At 37.8% G+C, this 24,071-nt stretch overlaps 1 protein-coding gene across 3 annotated transcripts in view; it reads right to left on the reverse strand.

Annotated features, from left to right (window-relative positions):
• PRIM2 (DNA primase subunit 2) overlaps positions 1 to 24,071 on the reverse strand; it is a 333,098-nt gene that overhangs the window by 143,190 nt on the left and 165,837 nt on the right. The window lies entirely within an intron of this gene.

The raw sequence follows: 24,071 nt of genomic DNA on the forward strand, positions 1-24,071 counted from the left end.
TAAAAATGGAAAAACTCCTAAATTTATAGCAACCAACCTTGTAGCACTGAATTCTGGAATGATGAAGAAACTGGGGAGAGAGACTTCCATTTATAGCTAAGCCACTGTGAAACTGGCTATATGCAGAATTGGTTACACACACACACACACACACACACACACAAAAGCACAACCATGCATTCCTTCATTTTGACATTACTCTAGGAAACCAAAAATATCTTTTAAATATACAAAAGCAACTAGAAGTATTTAATATTGACATATGACCCCAAACTGATCTAGAAGGGAGAATGTAAGGGCCAAAGCCTTGTTCTTAAATATTATATAGCTCAAGCTGACAGTGTATCATGAAAATGTGAGACTTTGCCTCACTTCATTGCAATACTATTAATGATATCTCTATGTATCTCTTACTTTTCTCTCTGTACTCTTATCCTATAACAATTTAACCCCCCCAAATTAAAAACATTCATCCAAAGCAATCAGATAGCTTGAAGTAACCTTAATAAAACACCAAAACAAAAATAAAAGATTTCTTCTGGGTTCAATTATGTCACAATAGTTCTTGAAATCTACCCATAAATTATTTGAAAACTCGCAAAAAAGAACCTTTCTTAAGGCAAACAACAAACTGGAAGACATCCTTTGGTTTTATATAGGGTATCCTTTCTAACTATTTCATACATTAATTAAAATGTTCTGAAAACAAAAAAGACATTTAATTCATACCACCTAATTTTCAGTATTATGCAAGTAAAATGAAACTATCCCTTTAACACATCTAATATATACCAAATTTGTGGGAAAAAAAATGTTGACCAAAATGCCATATATGAGGCCTACTTAATCCCCTTTGTTGAAAATTGTACATAAGTGACAATGAGTGTTTCTCATAATAAAGTTGTGATTATTTAAAGTAGAAAAATTTCTGCCATATATGAAGTCATTTTAATTAAATTATGTCTAATTAATAATAATGGAGAGACATTCCCACTTTGGGGCAAAAGTTAACACAAGAGTTACTAACTAATTTTTTAAAAAGTGAGACAGTCTCATCATCAAGACAGCATGGTACTGGCACAAAAACAGACACATAGATCAATGGAACAGAATAGAGAGCCCAGAAATAGACCCTCAACTCTATGGTCAACTCATCTTCGACAAAGCAGGAAAGAATGTCCAATGGAAAAAAGACAGCCTCTTCAATAAATGGTGTTGGGAAAATTGGACAGCCACATGCAGAAAAATGAAATTGGATCATTTCCTTACACCACACACGAAAATAGACTCAAAATGGATGAAGGATCTCAATGTGAGAAAGGAATCCATCAAAATCCTCGAGGAGAACACAGGCAACAACCTCTTCGACCTCAGCCGCAGCAACATCTTCCTAGGAACATCGCCAAAAGCAAGGGAAGCAAGGGCAAAAATGAACTATTGGGATTTTATCAAGATCAAAAGCTTTTGCACAGCAAAGGAAACAGTGAACAAAACCAAAAGACAACTGACAGAATGGGAGAAGATATTTGCAAACGACATATCAGATAAAGGGCTAGTGTCCAAAATCTATAAAGAACTTAGCAAACTCAACACCCAAAGAACAAATAATCCAATCAAGAAATGGGCAGAGGACATGAACAGACATTTCTGCAAAGAAGACATTCAGATGGCCAACAGACACATGAAAAAGTGCTCCACATCACTCGACATCAGGGAAATACAAATCAAAACCACAATGAGATATCACCTCACACCAGTCAGAATGGCTAAAATTAACAAGTCAGGAAATGACAGATGCTGGCGAGGATGTAGGGGAACCCTCCTACACTGTTGGTGGGAATGCAAGCTGGTGCAACCACTCTGGAAAACAGCATGGAGGTTCCTCAAAATGTTGAAAATAGAACTACCCTATGACCCAGCAATTGCACTGCTGGGTATTTACCCTAAAGATACAAACGTAGTGATCCGAAGGGGCACGTGCACCCGAATGTTTATAGCAGCAATGTCTACAATAGCCACAGTATGGAAAGAACCTAGATGTCCATCTACAGACGAATGGATAAAGAAGATGTGGTATATATACACAATGGAATACTATGCAGCCATCAAAAGAAATGAAATCTTGCCATTTGCGACGACGTGGATGGAACTAGAGGGTATCATGCTTAGCGAAATAAGTCAATCGGAGAAAGACAACTATCATATGATCTCCCTGATATGAGGGAGAGGAGATGCAACATGTGGGGTTAAGGGGGTAGGAGAAGAGTAAATGAAACAAGATGGGATTGGGAGGGAGACAAACCATAAGTGACTCAATCTCACAAAACAAACTGAGGGTTGATGGGGGGAGGGGGGTTGGGAGGGGGGTGGGATTATGGACACTGGGGAGGGTATGTGCTATGGTGAGTGCTGTGAAGTGTGTAAACCTGGTGATTCACAGACCTGTACCCCTGGGGATAAAAATATATGTTTATAAAAAATAAAATTAAAAAAAAAAAAAGTGAGATAGTCTGCTGCAATTTTAGCACAGCCAAAAGACTCTCAGTGTCTAAGAAATGTTCAATCCAGTACTTCATGACCTATAAAATGCTATCAAGGTTTTATAAACAAAACACTTTAAAAGTTAATATACCCAATATCTGCTAATGTCAAGTCCCTTAACAAAATTTCATTTAAGAGATGTCATGGCTCTAAAGTGAAGTTATGCTCTAAAAAGAAAATTTATCAAGATATTTCAAAAGTCAATTTTCTGAAAACAGATGGAGCACAAAGATCAGGCTTTTTCAGTTACTTCTATCAGTCTACATAGCATGCTTTCTAATCAAACTGTCTTTTTCTAAATGAAGGCAAACAAACAAAAACACCTCAGTAACAGTAATATATTTCCAAATTTCTGTTCATTCCATACAGAAAATATTTCTCAACTCAATTCTACCTTTAAAGAAAAGATTTATCATAATTTATTTATTTGAGAGAGAGCAAAAGGAGGGGAAGAGGCAGAGGGAGAGGGAGGGGGAAGCAGACTCCCCACTGAGCAAGGAGCCCAATGGAGGCTCCATCTCACAACACTGAGATCATGACCTGAGCTGAAACCAAGAGTGGGTGATCAACTGACTGAGCCACCCAGGTGCCCCAACTCAACCCTATCTTAATCTTAGCCTTCATTTCCTTTTTCTTAAACTATTAATACATCTCCACTGACTGCTGTTTCTGCCTCCTCTCTTGCCTCTTCCCTAAATTATTCTCCACACCAAGGCCAGACTGAAATTTTCAAAATGAAAGTTAACCATCCCCATAATTAAAATTATTTAATAATTCCCTTAGGCTCTCAGGCTGAAGTTATTAAATCTGCTCTTTCACTAGACTTTCTCCTAAAATATTCTTTTAGGCCCCATTGCTGAAACACTGGGCATAGGTTGAGTGGGACTGACTACAGGCACACTGCAGACATAGTGCAAGTTCACTTCCAACTACCATAACTAAGCAAATACCACAAAACAAGTCAAATAAATTTTTTGGTTTCCTAGCGCACACGGAAGTTACGTTTACACTCTACTCTAGTCAATTAAGTATGCAATGGCATTATGTCTAAAAAAATGTACATACTTAATTTAAAAATTTTACTGCTAAAAAAAATACTAACTATCCTATGAGTTTTCAGTAAGTCATAATTTTGTCAATGGAGGGTCCTACCTCAGTGTTGATGGTGGCTGTCTGACCCAGAGCAGTATTAGGTGGTTGTGGCAATTTCTTATAACAAAACAAAACAGGAATGTGCCACACTGATTAACTCTTCGTTTCAGAAACTATTCCTCTGTACTCTGAGATGCTGTTTGAAAAAACTGTACCCACAGTAGAAGTTCTGTCAAAATGGGAGCCAATCTTCTCAAACCCTGCCACTGCTTTCTCAACTAAGTTTATGTCATGCTCTAAATCCTTTGCTGTCCTTTCAACAGTCTTCCCACCATCTTTTTTTTTTTTTTTAAGAGATTTTTATTTATCTGACAGAGAGAGTGAGAGAGCATAAGCAGGGCAGACAGTCAGGGCTGGGGGAGCAGACTCCCCTGCCGAGCAGGGAGCCTGATGTGGGGCTTGATCCCCAGACCCTGGGATCATGACCCGAGCCGAAGGCAGACGCCCAACCATCTGAGCCACCCAGGCACCTCTCTTCCCACCATCTTTACCAGGAGCACATTCCATCTCAAGAAATCACTTTCTATGCTCATTCGTCAGAAGCAACTCCTCATTTGTTCAAGTTTGATGAGACTGCAGTAATTCAGTCACATCTTCAGGCTCCACTTCTAGTTCTAGTTCTAGTTCTATTGCTGTTTCCACCACATCTACACTTACTTCTTCCATGAAGTCTTAAACCCCTTAAAGTCCTCCAAGTGAGCTGGAATCCGCTTCCCCCAAACCCCTATTAATGGTGATATTCTGACCTCTTCCCATGAATTACAAATGTTCTTAATGCCATTTAGAATGGTGAATCCTGTCCAGAAGGTTTTTAATTTACTTTCCCAGATCCATCAGAGGAATCACTAGGTACGGCAGCACAACTTTACAAAACGTATTTCTTAAATAAGCCTTGAAAGTTTCAAGTTACTCCTTAATCCATGGACTGCAGGAGAGCTATTGTTTTAGCAGGCATGAAAACATTAATCTTGTTGTACATCTCCATCTGAGCTCCTGCATGTCTGGGAGTGTTGTCAATGAGCAGCAATATTTTGAAAGGCATCTTTTTTTCAGAGCAGGAGGTGTCAATAGTGGGCTTAAAATATTCAGTAAACCATGCCACATACACATGTGCTGTCATCCAGGTTTTGTTGCTTCATTTATAAAGCACAGGCAGAGCAGATGTAGCATAATCCTGAAGGGCCCCAGGATTTTCAAAATGATAAACAACACTGGCTTCAACCTCAAGCCACCAGCTTCATTAGCCCCTAAAAAGAGAGTCAGCCTGTCCTTGGAAGCTTTGAGGCCTAGCACTGACTTCTCCTCTCTAGCTATGAAAGTCCTACAATGGCATCTTCTTCGCTACAAGGCTGTTTCATCCACACTGAAAATCTGATGTTTAGTGCAGCACCTTCAGGAATTCTCTCAGCTAGAGCCTCTGGGTAACCTGCTGCAGCTTCTCCATCGGCACCTGCTGCTTCACCTTGTACTTTCATGTTTATGGAGATGGCTTCTTTCCTCACACCTCGCAAACCAACCTCTGGCAGCTTCAAACTGTCCTCTACCTTCCTCACCTGTCTCAGCCTTCAGAGAACTAAAGAGTTAGAGCTTTGTTCTGGATTAGCTTTGGCTTCAGGGAATGTTATGGCTGATTTGATCTTCTATCCAGATCATGAAAACTTTCTCCATACAGCATTAAGGCCACGTGCTCAGTGGAGTAGCACCTTAATTTCCTTCAAGAACTTTTCCTTTGCCTTCACAAGTTGGCCGTCTGGCACAAGAGGCCTAGCTTTAGGCCCACCTTGGATTTTAACACGCTTCCCTCACAAAGCTTCATCATTCCTTTAAAGTGAGAGACAAGTGAGTCTTCCTTTCATCTGAGCACTTAGAGACCACTGTAGAATTAATAATTGGACTTACTTTAATATTGTTGGGTCTTGGGAAACAGGGAGGCCCAAGGGGAGAGAAACACGGAGGAATGACTGGTTGGTCAAACAGTTGGTCAAACGCAGAAAACATTTATCAATGAAGTTCGCTGTCTTCTATGGGCACAGTTTGTGGTGCCCCAAAACAATTACAATAGTAAAATCAAATATCAATGATCACAATTCACTATAATAAATGAAATAATAGTGATAATTTTTGAAATATTATGTGAATTACCAAAAGGTGACAGAGAAACAAAGTGAGCTAATGTTACCGGGAAAAAATGGTACCAATAAATGCTGGATACAGGGTTTCCACAAACCTTCAATTTGTTGTTTTTAAAAAAAACCACCACAGTATCTGCAAAGCACAATAAAACAAGATATGCCTGTGTCCAGCTTCTGCCAACTCCACAAGATATAATAGAAGCATATCAGGTAGAAATTTGCAATAGCTCCAGTTTCTGGAACACATATGTTCAATGATTTGATTCCTGCTTCACCCCTTCCCATTCCCTATAATTTATTTTCACTTCTTAATCACTGACAAGAAAAATTCCTCAATTGGTCAATGCCTAAGTAAAATTACTTTGAGGAAGACTTTGAGTTTTCCAAAGGTTTTGCTTTCAACTTTTAAGACAATTAGCTTTTCAAAAAGAACATGTATCTCTGCATGGTAAGCACATGAGGTTATAAAGCTATTCTAAAGCTCTTTAAAGCCATCTGCTGACCTTTTGCTAAAAGAACATAAACCTCATTTTATGGATTGCTGGCTCTGTCATTTCTTCTGAAATTCCTCTCTGAGCCCAAGTAGCTACTACTACACTTACCAGACCATGAGGGGCCTGCATCCCTACCACTGGCAGGACAGGTATTTAATAAATATTAATGTGTGACAAACCCAAAAACTTGCAAGTGTATAATACCACTAGTTGATGAAAATAAAAGTATATCTATATTTCATGGTTATATCTATATACTCATGCTTTGAGCAAAACTAAATCTAAATCAAAACTAAATCACAACTGTCAGCCTTACAAAAAAGCAATACATTATCATAACAGGATTTTCGGCATTAAAAAACTTTCTTCTATAACATGAAATGAGTAACTGTCTAGTTTAAATGTGTTTTGCTTGTTGTTTTTAATAAAAAATACAGCAGCATCCTTGACACGTAAGAATGAAAGGGAAAGAAGATCTATCACAGTTTATATCATGAAGACTAAATGGGTTGCTTGAGTTAGGGCTGTTTCATGGGAACCATAATAAAAGTTGGCATAACATACAGTTTATTTCTTATTATTGTTGAGAGGTTGGGGGTGAGCTTTTAGGACACCCTTTCATTATTAAGAATATATCTAGCAAAATGAATTAACTAATGCAAGGTTTGTGTGGTTTTTAGACAAGTATAACATAATAGAGTCTTAAATAAATCTCATTTTAATGATCAGTATCATTGAGTATATCTTGCATTTTGCCCTATTTTTAACTACAAAAAAAAATAAGGCATTTTGCCATCTAATAATTCTCCTTCTAATGCCAATAAATATAGCATAGATTCAAAGGTACAAAAGACAAGAGAAAGTCTGGCAGTATGTGGTCCAACCCTGACACTCTCCTCCTGAGAAGATGAGGTTCTTCCGACCATAAGCAGCTGGCTATTGCCCACACAGGGAGCCTGTGCTAGCACCTGAGATCAGGACCCACACAATATACTGCCACGTTACAATTCAAAGCAAACCATACTTTGTGTGTAAACCAGTCAGAGGCCTTTGCCTGATCCCAGTGTGAGTCTGTCTCCTCTAATTTCCTTCACTTTTCAGAACAGGACAGTGCTCTTCAAGATGCACAAACCCATGGACTTTGAGTCTTGAAGACTCCCAAATTTTGCATTCAAGGTTCCTTCATATCATCTGCAATTTGGCTCAAATGTAACATCCTCCCAGAGGCCTTCCCTAATCACTCTTGGTAAAGCAGTACCCTCTCTGCAGGTATTCTGTTAGGCAACTCACAACAGTCATCACTATGTGAAATTACCTTATTACTTTGCTTACGTGTGTCTGTCTTCCTCTCCCCAAAAGAACAGAAACTCTCAGGGCAGAAACCTTTCTCTCTTGACGACCATTTTTCCATCCCCCTGCTTAAAACTGTACATGGTGTGGCACACCATACGCACCCCATAAATACTGTAGAGAGTAGATGAAAGGTTCACCTAACTCAAATGTTTCCAACAGAAGCATGGGTTTAGAAAAGTCTGCCCTAGACACTGACCCTTTTGGGCCCGCATTTCTAAATTTCTCATAAGTAATTATGATCTATCAACTAAAGGGGCCACACGCATTTCTCTTTTCATTTCTAGCTGACTGGCATATCTTAAGTTCTCCCTTTAAAGGAGGAGCACTGTTCTACCATTCAATGAGATTGAAACTACAGGTCCCTGGTTGAAAGGAAACTAGCAGCCCAAAAACACCAGTCCAAAACTCAAGTTATGGATATACTATCACAGGCATTACCAAAAGAGTAATCATGACACAGTTCCTTCCTTCTAATCTATATCTTTCTGCATGGGGTTTTTTGTTTGGTTTGGTCATTAAATGATAGCTACAAAATTTAAAATAAAATTTATTTTACAAATAAAAATATGAACTAAAATCTATTTTTCCAACATTAGTTAAAGTTTAAAACATGCATCAAAGTTCAAAGTCTTCTACAGTGAACTCCCATTTAAAAAAAAAAAAAACAACTTAAACTGGGAGTGCCTGGGTGGCTTAGTGGGTTAAAGCCTCTGCCTTCGGATCAGGTCATGATCCCAGGTTCCTGGGATCGAGCCCCGCATCGGGCTCTCTGCTTGGCAGGGAGACTGCTTCCCTTCCTCTCTCTGCCTGCCTCTCTGCCTACTTGTGATCTCTGTCAAATAAATAATTAAAATTTAAAAAAAAAAAAAAACTTAAACTGGTAAGACTGCAACTGCTTCAAAAATTTATAGAAAACAAGCAAGGAATAGTGTACATAGGATTCTATTCAAATAAGGTTCACTTAGATGTAAAAAAATATCCTTTGGCATTTATGTATTACTACTAAAATGAAAGTGCTATGTTACACAGTTTTCAAGATATTATTGTTAACTGTAGGTAAGTTACTTCGAAAAGGAGTCTCAAAACACTCCCAGCTCAAAAGCACATGAAGTTGCAAAAAAAATTTAAATTCAAATACCAATTAGAGGATTATCTACTCAAGTATGGAAAACCTAGATATAAAGCATGCTTGGTTCTCTTTTCAAGAGTAAGGCAAATACAAAAAATATTTTCTTCTTAGACTTTCCACTCAAATTAGATCAGCCTGGAAAGAGTACTTTTTAGAATTATGATCCTGGAGGTAAGCACATGGACATTTATTTTATTCTGCATACGTCTGTGTTTGAAACAGTTCAAGAGAGGAAAGGAAGGAAGCTGACTGATCTTCCAGCAGTGTGAGGAATGGTTTGGAGGTGGAGGATCCAGGGATCTAAGATGAATAATCAAATTATGGTAGAAACAGTGGCAATAAAAAGGAAGACATGAATGTGAGAGACATGAAGGAGGTATACTCTACACGATTTTATACCTAAAATAGGAGAAGTTATAGAAGACATCCAGGTAGGGGGATTGTACTATTAACTGCAACAGAGTGGCCACAGGAAGAGGAGGTTGGGGAGAGGAAAGGAGATCATGTATTTTGGCATGCTGATTTTGAGGTGCTTCTGAATCCCCAAGAGGCAACTGAACATGTGGATCTAGAGCACTGGAGAGGATATGGTGCTAAAGATAGAAATTTAGGTGTTATCAGCAAATAAGCCACAGGTAAAACCATGGACTGGCAAAAAAGGACAGGGATTATGTATAAAGCAGGGATTCCCAACTGTCATTCACTAGTAGGTTATTGGAGTACAGTGTTGAGGGTTCATTCTAAGCTGCATCCAGGAATGAGAATAGGACTAATTGCCAACATCTATTCCAGATACAGAATGGGAGAGTAGAGGTATCTGCCTGGTATGTGCTATCCCTAGCAGGAGAAATAAGAAAAATAAGGGATTTTGCCAATAGACTTAAAAGTTTGTAACACTGATTCTAAGCAATTACAGATTTATGAGGGAGGGACGTGAGGGGAAAGAGAGAGACAATATAACCAACAGTTCCTTTAACCCTTACATTAAACATCTGGAAAAAATGAATTACAATTTCTAAAAGAAAATGTTCCTTAAGGAAAGCACTCTGCCTCCTGGTTGTGAAGCTGATTGTTGCTCTTAACATCCAAAAGGAGACCGCTGTCATCCCGTCACTAGTTTGAAGCAGAATTTTTAAAGGGGACCATAGAAAAGGGGAAAAATTTCATGATTTTCTCCTCCAAATAACGGGCATGAAAGGAGGGAACAAGAACACAGAAGCAGGTGAACTACATAAGTAAATACTGTAAATGGTTCTTCAAGAGTCAAGAGACTTTGGAAAACAAAGGTAACTCAATCAGTTGAAAATGAAGAACAAGAGGGTGGCTTCATTTTAAAAATAATAAATCCCTTCTTTCTGAACTACTCACCCAACACTGGCTAAATTAAAACACATAAAAATGACAAGAAAACAATGCTCACTTGGAAAATATTGCTCAATTTTGTTCTCTGGCGTTTTTACCCTCTACCACTCGTTTCAGCTTCCTTACAAAACTCTAGAGGGATGACAATATGCACTAATATCAAAGTTGTACCTTAAAAGAATTCCAAGATGGGTAATCAGCACAAGTTAGACCTTTCCTTCATATAATCTTGTTCTACTCAAAGAGGCAGACTAGTAGTACTCTCTTCCAGTGATACTAGGGCAGTGACAGTCATGTACATGTACAAGTGGCAAAGAGACCAAATTTAGGTGTTCTTTGTTCTGGTTTGGTTTTTTATTTTTTTTTTAAATACACTTTATTTCTTAGGGCAGTTTTAGGTTCACAACGAAACTGAGAGGAAGGTACAGAGATTTCCCGTACACTCACATGTATAGCCTCCCACATTGCCAGGATCCCCCATGAAAGTGGTACAGTTACAACTGACCAATCTGCACTAACACCTCATTATCCATAGTTTACATTACAGCTCATTCTTGCTGTTTGCCATTCTATGGGTTTGGACAAAGGTATAATACATGTACCTATCACTGTAGTATCATAGAGAAGAGTTTTCCTGCCCCCCAAAAATCCTCTGTGCTCCTCCCATTCATCCCTTCTTTCCCTCTTCCCCCAATTCCTGGCAAGCATTGATCTTTCTACTCTATTGTCTCCACAGTTTTGCCTTTGCTGGAACATTACAGGGGCCAAAGGCAGGTCTTCCCAAGATGGGTCACTTGGACATGAACATTATTTTGTGTCAACAATGATCAAAACCCAGCAGATTCAGGTAAAGCTATTTACTTCCCCTTCAATCGCCTGCTTGTACTAGCAAGAGAGCTATTAACAGAGATTCCTCTTTACCCAAGAAACTAACAGGGAAACCTTTGTTTTCCAAACATTTTCCTCACCTTTCTGCTAATGGTTTTCTCCCCTTTGTATTCTCAGACCATAACCATCTCCTTAGCTCAAATAAGCAGTATGTTACCACACTGTCTTTGGAATTTCCATGTACGTGTGGATTCCCCACACATATACTATTAACTTGGATCTTCTCCTGTTTACCTGTCTCATGTCAGAAGCACCCAAAGAGAAAGGAAATCTTCCTCTCTAACAGTATCACACAGTTGGAATTATACAGTACATATAGCCTTTTCAAATTGGCTTCTTTCACTTAGCAATATGTACTTAAGGTTTCCCCACGTTTTTTCAGGGTTTGATAGATCATTCTTTTTAGCATCCCATCATCTGGATGTATCCCAGTTTATTTATCCATTCACCACCCAAACGACATCTAGGTTGCTTTTAACTTTCAGCAATTAAGAATAAAACTGCTATGAGCATCCACATGCAGGTTTTTGTGTGGACACAAGTTTCAAATAGGTGTTTTTTTTTAATTAAGAACAAGTGGGAAAGCTTTTCAAAATGTCTTTACAATCTCATTTCATAAAAGATTTGAGATGGCTCCTACTGCACCTTACTTCACGCAAGAGTACCAACTCAAACTCCAGAATGCTAACACTTTTCTACTAAGTTGAAGATGCACATATTATGCTTGTGCATATGTTCTAAGAGACAAAATTTATACATTGAGAAAATAATTTTCGATATCAAAAGGTAACAATTTCTTTAAAGAGAGACCTTGCAGTAACAAAAAGATACAGCTCTAGAGAGAACAGGTTGTTCAACAGAACTATCACTTTTATTACTGGGACCAAGGCAGATGTCAAGTAAAATTAACTTTTACAAGCAGCTGCTATTTTAACTTCATCGATTTTAACAATGGAAAATCCTGTGTCTTTTGAACTTCATTTTCTTATAATAGCAAGAGATCCCAATTACAAATCCCAAACTGTGAGAGTCCACATGATATTCCCCCTTGCTCCTGTAGCCAAATTTGTTTCCCAGTTTCATGTCCCCCTTGGTTGCCTGAGATGCTATTCGCCACTAGTCCTAACACTTCCGTGCCCACAGCACTTCCCGGTTTCCACTGGGCTCATACACACATTATCTCACTTGATCTTCACAACAGAGTTGGTTTCATCACTACAACGCTTCAGTACATGAAAATTTCTCTATCAGCTAGCCTCAAACATGATTTTCAATATGTAGGCTCTAAAACCCAAGCAACAACCTTGTCAAGCAAAACGCATAGATTTCATTTGAGCTCTAAACATGCCCAAATAGTTTAATTTCCAAAGAATATTAAACAGTGCAGAGTTAACAAGATATTTCCAGTTCAGGGGTCTGGATGATATGAAGAACTGAGAGAGTAAACCTGGGAATAGCGCAAGCAGACATCCCAGTGCTGATTTTTGATCATGAAACCATGGAGTGAAAAGAAGCTTGTTATGCAGAGGCTAACCTAAGCACCTTACTGATGCTCTACATCATTTAGAAATGTAAAACAATTGCTTGAGCAAGGACGGCGGGGAGGGGAGGTATTAAGAGATATGCAGTGATAAATGTACATGGATCATTGGATTTTTTTCCATAAAGTAAAACACCCATAAAATCATTTTACTTCTAGAATATTCCAATAATTTTGGTTCAAAATTCTTAAGCTACTAGAGCCAGCAGTTTCACAATTAGACTTCTCATAAGCAAAGCAAAGATCTGGCAAGTGGAATTCAACACATTTTGTTTTTCATGGTGGCATCCAGAGATAATGAATTATCAAACTTTTGTCTTCTTAAAGGACTGCTCTTGTGGAGTAGGAATAAGGGCAGGGCAGCAGCAATACAGCCAACATTCCTCGTGTTTTTACTACTTGCCAGGCATTTTACTGGGAGTTCAATATAGACTCTAATCCTCACAATATTCCTAAAAGAATTATTATCCCCAGGGTACCCCAGGGCTTCATAAACTGTCCTGCCAAAAATACCTGAACATCCAAGCAGAGGGAACAGTTGACCTTTACGCCCTTAAGTGCCAACTTTTATTTAGCCTCATGTATTTATCTTACCCAGAATCTGCATTTGATTCTAGAACCTGTCCTTCTTGGTTTTACTATAAAGATGCTCATTATACCATTGAGTAAAACAGTGCAACTGCTGTCCTATATATATTTTATACATTCCCTAGTATATCTAGTCCTAAATATCTGGCCATCCTATAGTTTTAAAATACATGCAACCACATTTGTACTCCTTATAGCCTCCCTGAAAGAAATCTCCAGTGCTACACTTGGGATTGGGGAGTTGGCTGAGATGATTCTGAACCTTGCTAGATTTCATTGGCAATATCCTGTGTCATTTTGTATAACTACCACAATTACACAGAGACAGAACTGACATTTGTTTAGCCATAAATCTTTATATGCAAAGACTCTAAAAATCATTTAAATTCCATTAAATGAATGAGTTCTCATTTATTTAATAAATCTGTGAGGCAGTAACTGAAGTTCTAAAGTTCCATACTTGTTATCATAGTTTCATTATTTTTGTCTCCCAAAACATCTATACCATATTTACCTAAATTTACATTTGTCAATTTCCTATTTAATGCAAAAAATAAGCTTATCTGGGTTTTCCAGAACCAAACTGTTCCTTTTCTGTTTGTTATTTGTAACCATGAATCTTGGGTAAAATATTATGTGGAAATTTTTCATAAAGCTTCTTAAATATGCACATAAATTCAACTATGTGTGCTAAAATTGCCAACGGTATCTATAGGCTTCTAGTAAATGTTTAAAGGACTGCCCAGACAGAATAATGGCTTTCATAGTGCACGTTATTCATCTTCTTCAAGTAGTACATTCTGGGCCTGGGTGTCCCAGTCAGTTAAGTGTCTGCCTTTGGCTCAGGTCATGATCCCAGGATACTTGGATCCAGTCCCGCATCAGGCTCCTTGCTCAGCAGAGAGCCTGCTTCTCCCTCTGCTTGCCACTCCCCCTGCTTGTGCTTTCTAATAAATACATAAATAAAATCTTAAAAAAAAAAAATACTTTTAAGTAGTACGTTCCATGATTCTTTAACTGCCTGCTGAGTCTATTTCCTGGTATAAATGTCAGACATAAGCTACACATTACATTGGTAATCTTATCTCCATTCTAAATATTACTAAATAATGTACCACTTCTAAAGCTGAAAACTTTGAATTAAACATAATTTATTCTGTATTACATTTACATACTTAAATTTATTAAGTCATCTAAAATTAATATCAAAAGACCCATAATTATATTTATTACCAAAGTGAAGACACACACAGAAGATAGGTATGTGTAAGTTCATATTTTCCTTTTCCTATAAGAATGCTTTTTCCCTTGACATGAACTTTTATTAACACTTGGAAGTAGAGAGAGAGCAATAGGGAGTGGAGTGAAGGGGGTGGGTAAGATTTCTATTAAAGCATTGGTAACAGTGATCTGTTGTATCACAAGACAGAGACCTTGGGAATGTACTTGAAGAATTGGAGGGCCTCAGGTCATTAAAAACAACTAATCAACAATAAGGATACATAAGACTTCATTTCTTTCCAAAGCTGAACTTCAAGCCACTGATCCAAATGTATAGTTCAAGGATGAAGCCACAGATGGCTAACAACATACCTCTAATGTTTATGTTAACAGATGCTGCAGAAAGTATTCATTTGCTTAGTACTTCAGCTACTTTTCCTTTCCTCTATGACTTAATTTTCACTGCTGTCTTAGAGCACCTTGATTTCTTCCTTGATAGAGACTCTGCCTTTGTAGATACAGAAAGTGTTTTTAGTTATGTGTACAAAAGCCCAGTGTGCCTTCACATCTCCCTCATAGTTTATTTCTCTAACCTGAAATGAGATATTGCACTATTTTCGGATTCATTCAATTTAGTTGAAATTTAAGCTATTTTCTACATTCATTAAGTAGTCCTACAGTTTTCCTTCAAAAATAAAGCTATTAAATAATTTTGTTCCTCTAATAATTTTTATATTTAAGCACTCTGAAAGGAGCGTCTTAAATCACCTGACCAGCTTTCAATTACACAAAATTAGAGTCCTATGATTAATTACAGAACTTCTGATTATATTTAAAACAAATCAGAAGAGAAAACATAAATAATTTCCATTACTAGAACATAAACATCAGTAACAACCTCTTACTATGAAATGGAAACAGAAAAGCATAATGTCTTTATGGTGGTAAGGACATTTAAACAATGACAACTGGACTTTTTGCCTCAGGATTCTATCAGGTAAGATGCATTTTCAAGGGCGCCTGGGTGGCTCAGTGGGTTAAAGCCTCTGCCTTCGGCTCAGGTCATGGTCCCAGGGTCCTGGGATCTAGGCCTGCATCGGGCTCTCTGCTCGGCAGGGAGCCTGCTTCCTCCTCTCTCTCTGACTGCCTCTCTGCCTACTTGTGATCTCTCTCTCTGTCAAATAAATAAATAAAATCTTAAAAAAAAAAAAAATTCTCTGGATTCCCTTTAAAAAAAAAAAAGATGCATTTTCAAAAATGGTTTTTAATTCATCATAAATTTAGAGACGAAGCTCATTAATATGGCTGAGGAAGTAAGAAGGAATATGAAATAAATGTATTTTGGAACGTTTCAAAAACAGAGCAGGGTACCCCAAATCCTATTCTTTTCTTTCTTTCATTTTTTTTTTTTCCAAACTTAGGAATCATCACAAGTAACAACCTGGATCACTAATGTCTTCTCCTTTCTTATTTCAAATAACATACAATCCCCTTAAGAACATCGGCCCAAGCCCCTGAATTTATTATTATAAAAGAATAAATCATTTCATTGTTAATCTAAATCACCTAGTGAATTAAATCTGCAGGCAAAATTCCATTTTTCTAAGAAAAACAGAAATTTTTCTTATTCCTTATTTCCTTTCAGGTTATAACCACCTCTATTATTTTTAAGGTTGGAGATAATTACTAGATTCTAAAGTAAAGAAGAGATGCTGGTCTGAAAACTGAAACCTGCTTTCTTAGCTACAGAAGGTTTTTTGTTTGTTTGTTTGTTTTAATAATATTTTAGTGATGGAAAGGAGCTAGCTAATATTTTCCTGCAAGCTATCAAGGGTGTGCATTCTAGACCACCGTTAACATATTATTAAGTGCACCTTCCCCATCTGACTCAAAGCATCAAGGTATGAAATCAAGAGAGGGGGTAAAGTAAGCCTGTTTAAAGATACATTTCCTAAGAGTACTCATTTTAGTATATCATATTTATAAAACATTCTTTGATATCAGAACAGCTAGTTGAGACTTTTAAAAGACCTTGACATACATTTGACTGATTTCTTTCCAATGACATTATTTCATATTTTCTGGCACCATCGGGCTTATAGTGTTTGATGGATAACCAGACAAGCAAAGGACAAGTCTGAGCAACAGCCATCCTTTATCCCTGACATCTGCATGTTTTATTACAGATCTTAGGAAAAGAGAAAGGGAAAAAAACCCATAAGCAATGTTAGTTCCAAAAGATCTTACTACACACAGGAAGGCCCAATTCAGCATTATTTTGAAGTAGCCCATCTTGACATAAAAATGCATTTTGTTAAAACTAAAGAATCAGCAACAGTTATAAAATTGGGAGAGGGAAAGATCTGCATCTAACACTTCTTACAGTTTACTTTCCTAATAGACTACTTTAAACAAAGGGCCACAGCAAACCAAAATCCAAAGCCTGGTTTTCCTGTTCTGCTCTCTGTGCTGGACTTACATTGCCCCCCCTCCCAGCTTGTTCATGTTAATCCAATATAAAGGAATGCCAGCGTGAAGGAAAATCAGTCCGACCAAGATGTTTCAACAGTGCTACCATGTGAACTAGCACAGAGCTGACAGAATTTTAAAGCCAACTACTGAAAAACACATCTATTTGTCCTAAATTTCCACTGAGTTTTTTTTGCTTTTTTTATTTTTTAAGGGACATGAACATTATCTTAAAATACTCAGCAGACTTTTTTCATTAGAGACACACAGTAAAAGTAGGAAGAACTAAAGACTTCAGACACCTGGACAATTGCAACAGCATCCTATGACTTTTCACCAAAGTTCTAGCTGGAAGTCAAAGAAGGAATTTTGGTCCCTGTGCCAGGGAAGGACAGAAATACCCTTTGTTAATATGAACACGAGCAAATCTGGAAGGAAAGATCAGAGGCTCAGTTTTGTCCATGGTAAGCTTAAGGTGCCTGTTAGACAACCAGATAGAATTATCTGAACTTAAGATTTAAACTGTAAAACCAGTCAGTCAGATTCAGAATATTCTATAGATATAGGTGTTTAAACATAATTTCTACCTTGAAAACTACAACAATCAAATAATGTCTTCCAGTGTGGGTGCTCATTTTTTATGGCTAGCTACAATTAACAGATATAAATATATCACTTGCTACAAGAGCATTCAGTTATAATATCCTTTACTACAACTGAGGTCTTATAAAAAGCTCTTAAGCCACCCAACAATTAGAACACTGAACCAAACTAGCTACATATGGTATTAAATTCTTGAAATGTGGTTAAACTGAGATGCGCTGTAAAACATACACCAAATTTCAAAGACCTAATATGGAGAAGAGAATGTATACCTTGTTAAAATATGTATATATTTTTTAAAGATCTTATTTATTTATTTGAGAGAGGGCGAGAGACCACATGCACCAGCAGGGGAGAGAGAGAAGCAGACTCCCTGCTGAGCAGGGAGCCAGACACAGGACTTGATCCCAGGACCCTGGGATCATGACCTCAGCCAAAGGCAGATACTTAACCGTCTGAGCCACCCATGTGCCCCCAAAAGTATGTACATTAACTACATATTGATGTAATATTTTGTATATATTGGTTAAATATAATACAATGTAATTACTTTCATCCTCTTAAAACATTTTTATGTAGATACTAGAAATTTTAAAATTACATATGTGGTTCACATTATATTTCTATAGGACAGAGAATTTCTGAGCCAAAGATGAATATGACTTCTTTCTGGTACATAAGCAGTAATAACAGGTAATTTAAATAATTGAAATCTAAGAGTACAAAGAAGAGCAACTGAAAATCAGCTGTGTCATATTCAATTACTAGAAATAGAAAATCATCTATTTTCTATCTCTGGCTGCAAAAATTCATTTCTAAAAGGCAGAAGCCCCAATATGAGATCAAGTTAAACTATCCCCCCAAAACAGAGAGAGATATGGCTTTAATGAAAATGACAGCAACTTTCCCCAAATATTTATACAAAATCATTAAATTATATATTGTGACCAGACACCCTGTTTTTTTCAAGAAGCAAGGTTATAAAGAAACTACATCCCTTATTACATTGAGAAATACATTATCAAATTAAATATGAGTGAATGAATTTACTTTCCTAGTTCTGAATTATGTATTACACAGATGATTTTCCTAAACTAAGATATGCAGAGTAACAGAGAACCTCACAGCTGAAAAGGTAACTCAGTCTGATTCATGTTAATATGTGGATATTCTATTCTTTTGCTCCAAAAGTTTTTAGATTTCTTTGGCTACGATATTCTTAAATTTCAACAATCGAGATGTGCTGCATTTTTTTATCTTTAGGTTTTTCTTATCTTTCTTCCTTGGTTTTCTATTAGCCCTTTCAATCTGAAGTCTTTGTTCTTTCTCAATTTGAGTAATTTATCATCATTATTTCTTTGAATATTTTTCTCTCCTCCAATTTCTTTTCTCCTTCCTGAAAACCCTATATTTGAATGCTGGCACAACTATGTCTCTCCTCCATATTTCGTACCCTGCTCAATATTTTCCACCTCTACTTTTCCTTTACCTACAGAGGATATCCTCAACATGATGTTTAAGTTCATCAATGCATCTGTCATCTGTATTCATGTTCTTTATCTGATTTATTAAGTTCTTTACTTCAGCTACTATATTTGTTATATCTAGTATTTCCACTTTGTTCTTTTTAGAACTTCTGGTTCCTTCTTAATACTACTACTACCCTCTTTTATTGCTGAGTATATTTATTATATTTATTTTAAATTACCCCTCTGTTCTAATGATTCTGCTTCATGAAGTGTATACTATTCAGTTTATCTTTTTTGTGTTTTCAGCAGTGGCTATACTCTTCATATGTCTAATTATTTGTCCTATGAGGGCATATTCACCCAAACATAAGAGTTAGGAGATCTAGAAACATGTGCAAAGAAAGGCCAAAACCCAAGTCCTACTATTATCCCTCCTGGTGTATTTGAAAAAGATGAAGATGAGCCACGGGCACCAAATCACCACTCTTGACCACTTAACATCTCTGCCTACAGCAAGGCAATTTCTGTGAAATGGATTAGCCTTTAACCTCTTAAAAGCAGCAGCACTGGGAAAAGGCAGTCTCCACAGGGTATAATCTGCAAGCCCTAGGAGGACTGAGGGCTCTGGGTTTACTGGTGAGCTTGTTCCTGTTTTCATCAGCTCCTCACCCCAGCAGGGCTTTGTCCTGCCCTGACAGAATCCTACTGATAATTTCTGTAGCAGAGGGGCAGGCAATTATCATGTCAAGAAAACTGGAGAAAGTTGACTCAAAAACAAAACTTAAAAGGCAAAAACCTTAAAACAATGTATTTTTTCTTGATTCCTCAAGCCACCCTGTGTCCCAAGCTAACCACCTACCAATGTACACCAATTTACAATGGCCTCAATCACGCCTGAAGGTTTTCTTACTGATTTGAGTTCTTTCCTCAGATCTGTGCTTTCCTCTAATGTATGCCCTTTCCCCATGGTTAGCTTTAGGGAAAAGAGCCAACCGCCCATTAACTCTATCTTGACAGAATCCCAAATAATTCAGCAAAGGAATAAGCTACAGTTTAGTAAACTGGTAAAATATGAGAAAATAGATTACCTATAAATAACTGCTTATTTGTTAACTGATAACAGTGAGTATCAACAACCCAACACTTTTTTTTTTCTGAGTAACACTTTTAAAACACCATACACAGACTTAAAAATACAAACTTCAAATCCAATTGTTGGACTAACACCAACAATTAGAATAATTCTTGGGGCACTGGGGTGGCTCAGTCAGTTAAGCACCCAACTCTTGGTTTCAGCTCAGATTGTGACCTCAGGGTCATGAGATAAAGCCCCACGTCATGTCGGGCTCCTCGAACAGCAGGGAGTCTGTTTCTCCCCCTCTCCCCCTACCTCTGCCGGTCCCCACGGTATGCACGTGAGCTCTCTCTCTCTCTCAATAAATAAATCTTTAAAAAAAAGAAGAAGGGGCGCCTGGGTGGCTCAGTGGGTTGGGCCGCTGCCTTCGGCTCAGGTCATGATCTCAGGGTCCTGGGATCGAGCCCCGCATCGGGCTCTCTGCTCAGCAGGGAGCCTGCTTCCTCCTCTCTCTCTGCCTGCCTCTCTGCCTGCTTGTGATCTCTCTCTGTCAAATAAATAAATAAAATCTTTAAAAAAAAAAAAAAAAAGAAGAAGAAGAAGAAGAATGGGGCGCCTGGGTGGCTCAGTGGGTTAAAGCCTCTGCCTTCAGCTCAGGTCATGGTCCCAGGGTCCTGGGATGGAGCCCCGCATCGGGCCCTCTGCTCAGTGGGGAGCCTGCTTCCTCCTCTCTCTCTGACTGCCTCTCTGCCTACTTGTGATCTCTCTCTGTCAAATAAATAAATAAAATCTTAAAAAAAAAAAAGAAGAAGAAGAAGAAGAAGAATTCTTAAAGAGAGTGGAACTCTCATGAAGTGCTCATGGTACAACCTAAGTATTGTTAGGAAAACAGTCACTTGTAGCTTGTAGCCACAGAAGAATGTGTCTTGGGCTCAGAACTCTTCCTTACAAAGAGATGAAGAGCTCTCACAGCCTGTGCCGGGTATATTTCTCAGTTTGGGAATATCTTTTCCTGTTCTGGGTCTGATGTGTACTTCTTTGTTCTGCTTAAGCCTGTGAGTCATGTGGCACATATCCAACTCCACTGCTATCTTTGGTCCAGGCAGCAAGGCAATGGGGTCCTTCACCTGCAGCACAGAGTGGGGAGTACAGACCATCTCCCAGAGATTAGAGAGACTGCAGAGCAAGACCGCCTGGCCACAGAGAAACAGTGTCTACTACTGAGCCTAATCTTGCTCTGCCTATTCTCTATGTGAGTAAAGTATTCCTCTATCCAGTGGTTGTGTAAGTTGTGTCTTTTTTGGTGACCTCAACACCTGCAAACCACACAGTGAGCTGACATCCTGGGACTGTTCCTGGTGACAGACACTATCATGCCCTTTGCTATCCTCCGCAAAGTGGGACTTAACCGCTGGAGGTGGTAACAGATGTCACTTGCTTAACAAATACAAAAACGTTCTCAGAACCACAAATTTTTCAGTGAAATTTCTAGTGACTATTTAACTTACACTCTACTTTGGAACTAATCACAGTTTCTAATGCCAAAAATGTACAGCTTTGAAACCACACTGTATCAACTCTGGAGTATTCTATCCCTAGGACTACTACTCCTTGTTCACATTACACTGCAGGTAATAAGGGGCACAGGAAATGCTGCTGAAAGATATTTTGGAAAATATGATCTTCTTGGATTCCAACCAACACCACCAAGAAATATCACATCGTTACAGACCATTCATTCCACTGGGATTCTCCTTCCTAACAACCTATGATACAGAATCAATACTGTATATGCTCTGACTGTATCCACAGTTATACACCAGGATTTTAATACATGTATGATTGAAAATGGAAGTGAGAAATCAGGTAGAAAGAACACAGTATTAAAGGAAGTCAACCTGAGCTTAAAGTCAGACATGCCCAGGTTAAAACCCCAACCGTACTACCTATATGACCTTGAAGTAGTCAATTCGTCAGTGCCTCGATTTCATCTGTAAATTGACAGGACTAGTTCTTACTTTACAAGGCTACTATAAGAACTAAACACAGTAAATAAAAAGAAACTTTTAGATATAATACGCTTTCAATTATTTATTCAGCAAATATGTATTGTGCGACACATGAGTGGTGTGTTAAGAGCTCCTGGCTGCTACTACCTAATTGCTACTCAAACTATCACCATCACCATTACTACTACTTCCATGATTTTAAATAAATTACCTGAGCTTCCCTCTGTATTAATATACTTACTCTTAGGCAACTAGCCTATGAGTACGTTTACTGATTTCTCAAATTACTACCATTCCCAATGGATCCAAACATGCTTCTTTTAAAGTATTTTTATATTTTTTAATACATATTGTGTAATATTTTGATATATATTTTATGTTTATTATATATTAACATGTATATTTTAATATATAATACATGTATATATTTCATATATATGTATATAAAAAACTACATGGTTTTTAGTCAAATGCCACCTCCGCAAATCAACAAATGTCTTTGCTTCTCATTATCTCTAAATATTGTATTGGTAGTACCATAATAATAATGACTTTGGGTTCCAAATTTCATTGCTCTTAAATAAACTCAGTTGCCAACGTGATATACACTGCTACATTTTTACAATATTATCCCAAAGTAGATAATTCTTTATAAAAGTAGACAATTCTTTATATGACTAAAAAGACATTCATATATACAAATATACAGACACCTTGACACGCACATTAGATGTAGGTCTCCATCTTTACTACATGATTATTTCATAGTAGACGGTACACTTGAAGACACTGATTCAAAACTAAGTTGAGTGCTTATTCCAATTAAAATTTAATATTAAACAAGCTTATTAGAAGACATTTCTTTGTTGTTACTTTCCAGGGGAATTGTTAGAACTTGACTAGTGATCTTTTAAATTATTTTTCTGATGTGACCGGTGACTGTAAAACTTCAAGGGCTAAAAAAAAAAGTCACCAAAAGTAAACATTAAATGCATCTGCCATGCAGCACAGAAGTTTTTCCGAACTGCTTTATTTTTGGAATATGAATAAAATCCTTTCTTCACACTAGAAGAAATCAAATGTATACTGGTCGGTGGGGTGGGGGGAGACTGTGTAACTTTTTTTTTTTAAAAGACTTATTTAGTTGGGCACCTGGGTGGCCAGTCAGTTAAGCTCTGCCTTCGGCTAAGGTCATGATCCCAGTGGGATCAAGTCCCATATCAGGCTCCCTGCTTGGCAGGGAGGCTGCTTCTCTCCAGCTTGCCATTCCCCCTGCTTGTGCTTGCTCTCTCCCTCCCTCTCTCTCTTTTCCTCTCTGTCAAATAAATAAATAATCTTAAAAAAAAAAAAAAATACTTATTTACTGAGAGAGTGAGAATCCCAAGCAGACTGTGTGCTCAGCACAGAGCCTGACACAGGGCTTGATCCCATAACCCCAAGATCATGACCTGAGTGGAAACCAAGAGCCAGATACTTAACCGACTGTACCATCCAGGCACCCTTTGAGTAACCTGTATGTAAATAACTAACCAAATAAGAAATACCTGTTGTGTGTCTACTCAGTATCGATCTACTTTTCCTAGATAACCATCTCATAAGACCAAGCTGTTCATAATAAATATTGGTCAATGGTGATCATCTATCAGTTTCCCAAGATCTCATTTCAAATGCCTAAGTTTGTCATTTAATGTGAAATATGACTAGTTGAGTTATGAAACTAGTACAACTATTGGTGAAGTTGAACATGTCATGTATACTAGACATATCAGGAATCTATGTGCCCAGTGCCCTCTTGAAGCTGAATCTAAAGCCTCTGCTCCAATAAGGTCTCTTGATTATCTTCTTTCCCTAAGTATGATTCTGTGTCTCAGAACATGAGGCTTTAGATATCTGCTCTCTGGGGTCTTCCTGCCTTGCCTTCCAGCTGGTACTCTACTTTGATCCTGCCAAAACATCAATCTACTCTGTTAGTCCGTGAGATAAATCTTCTAAGTGATTCCTTCCATTAGCCTGGTCTACTTCTTTCTGCTTCCTCTCTGTCCCATC

Source organism: Lutra lutra, chromosome 6, assembly GCF_902655055.1.
Source record: "Lutra lutra chromosome 6, mLutLut1.2, whole genome shotgun sequence".
Classification (NCBI taxonomy): Eukaryota; Metazoa; Chordata; class Mammalia; order Carnivora; family Mustelidae; genus Lutra; species Lutra lutra.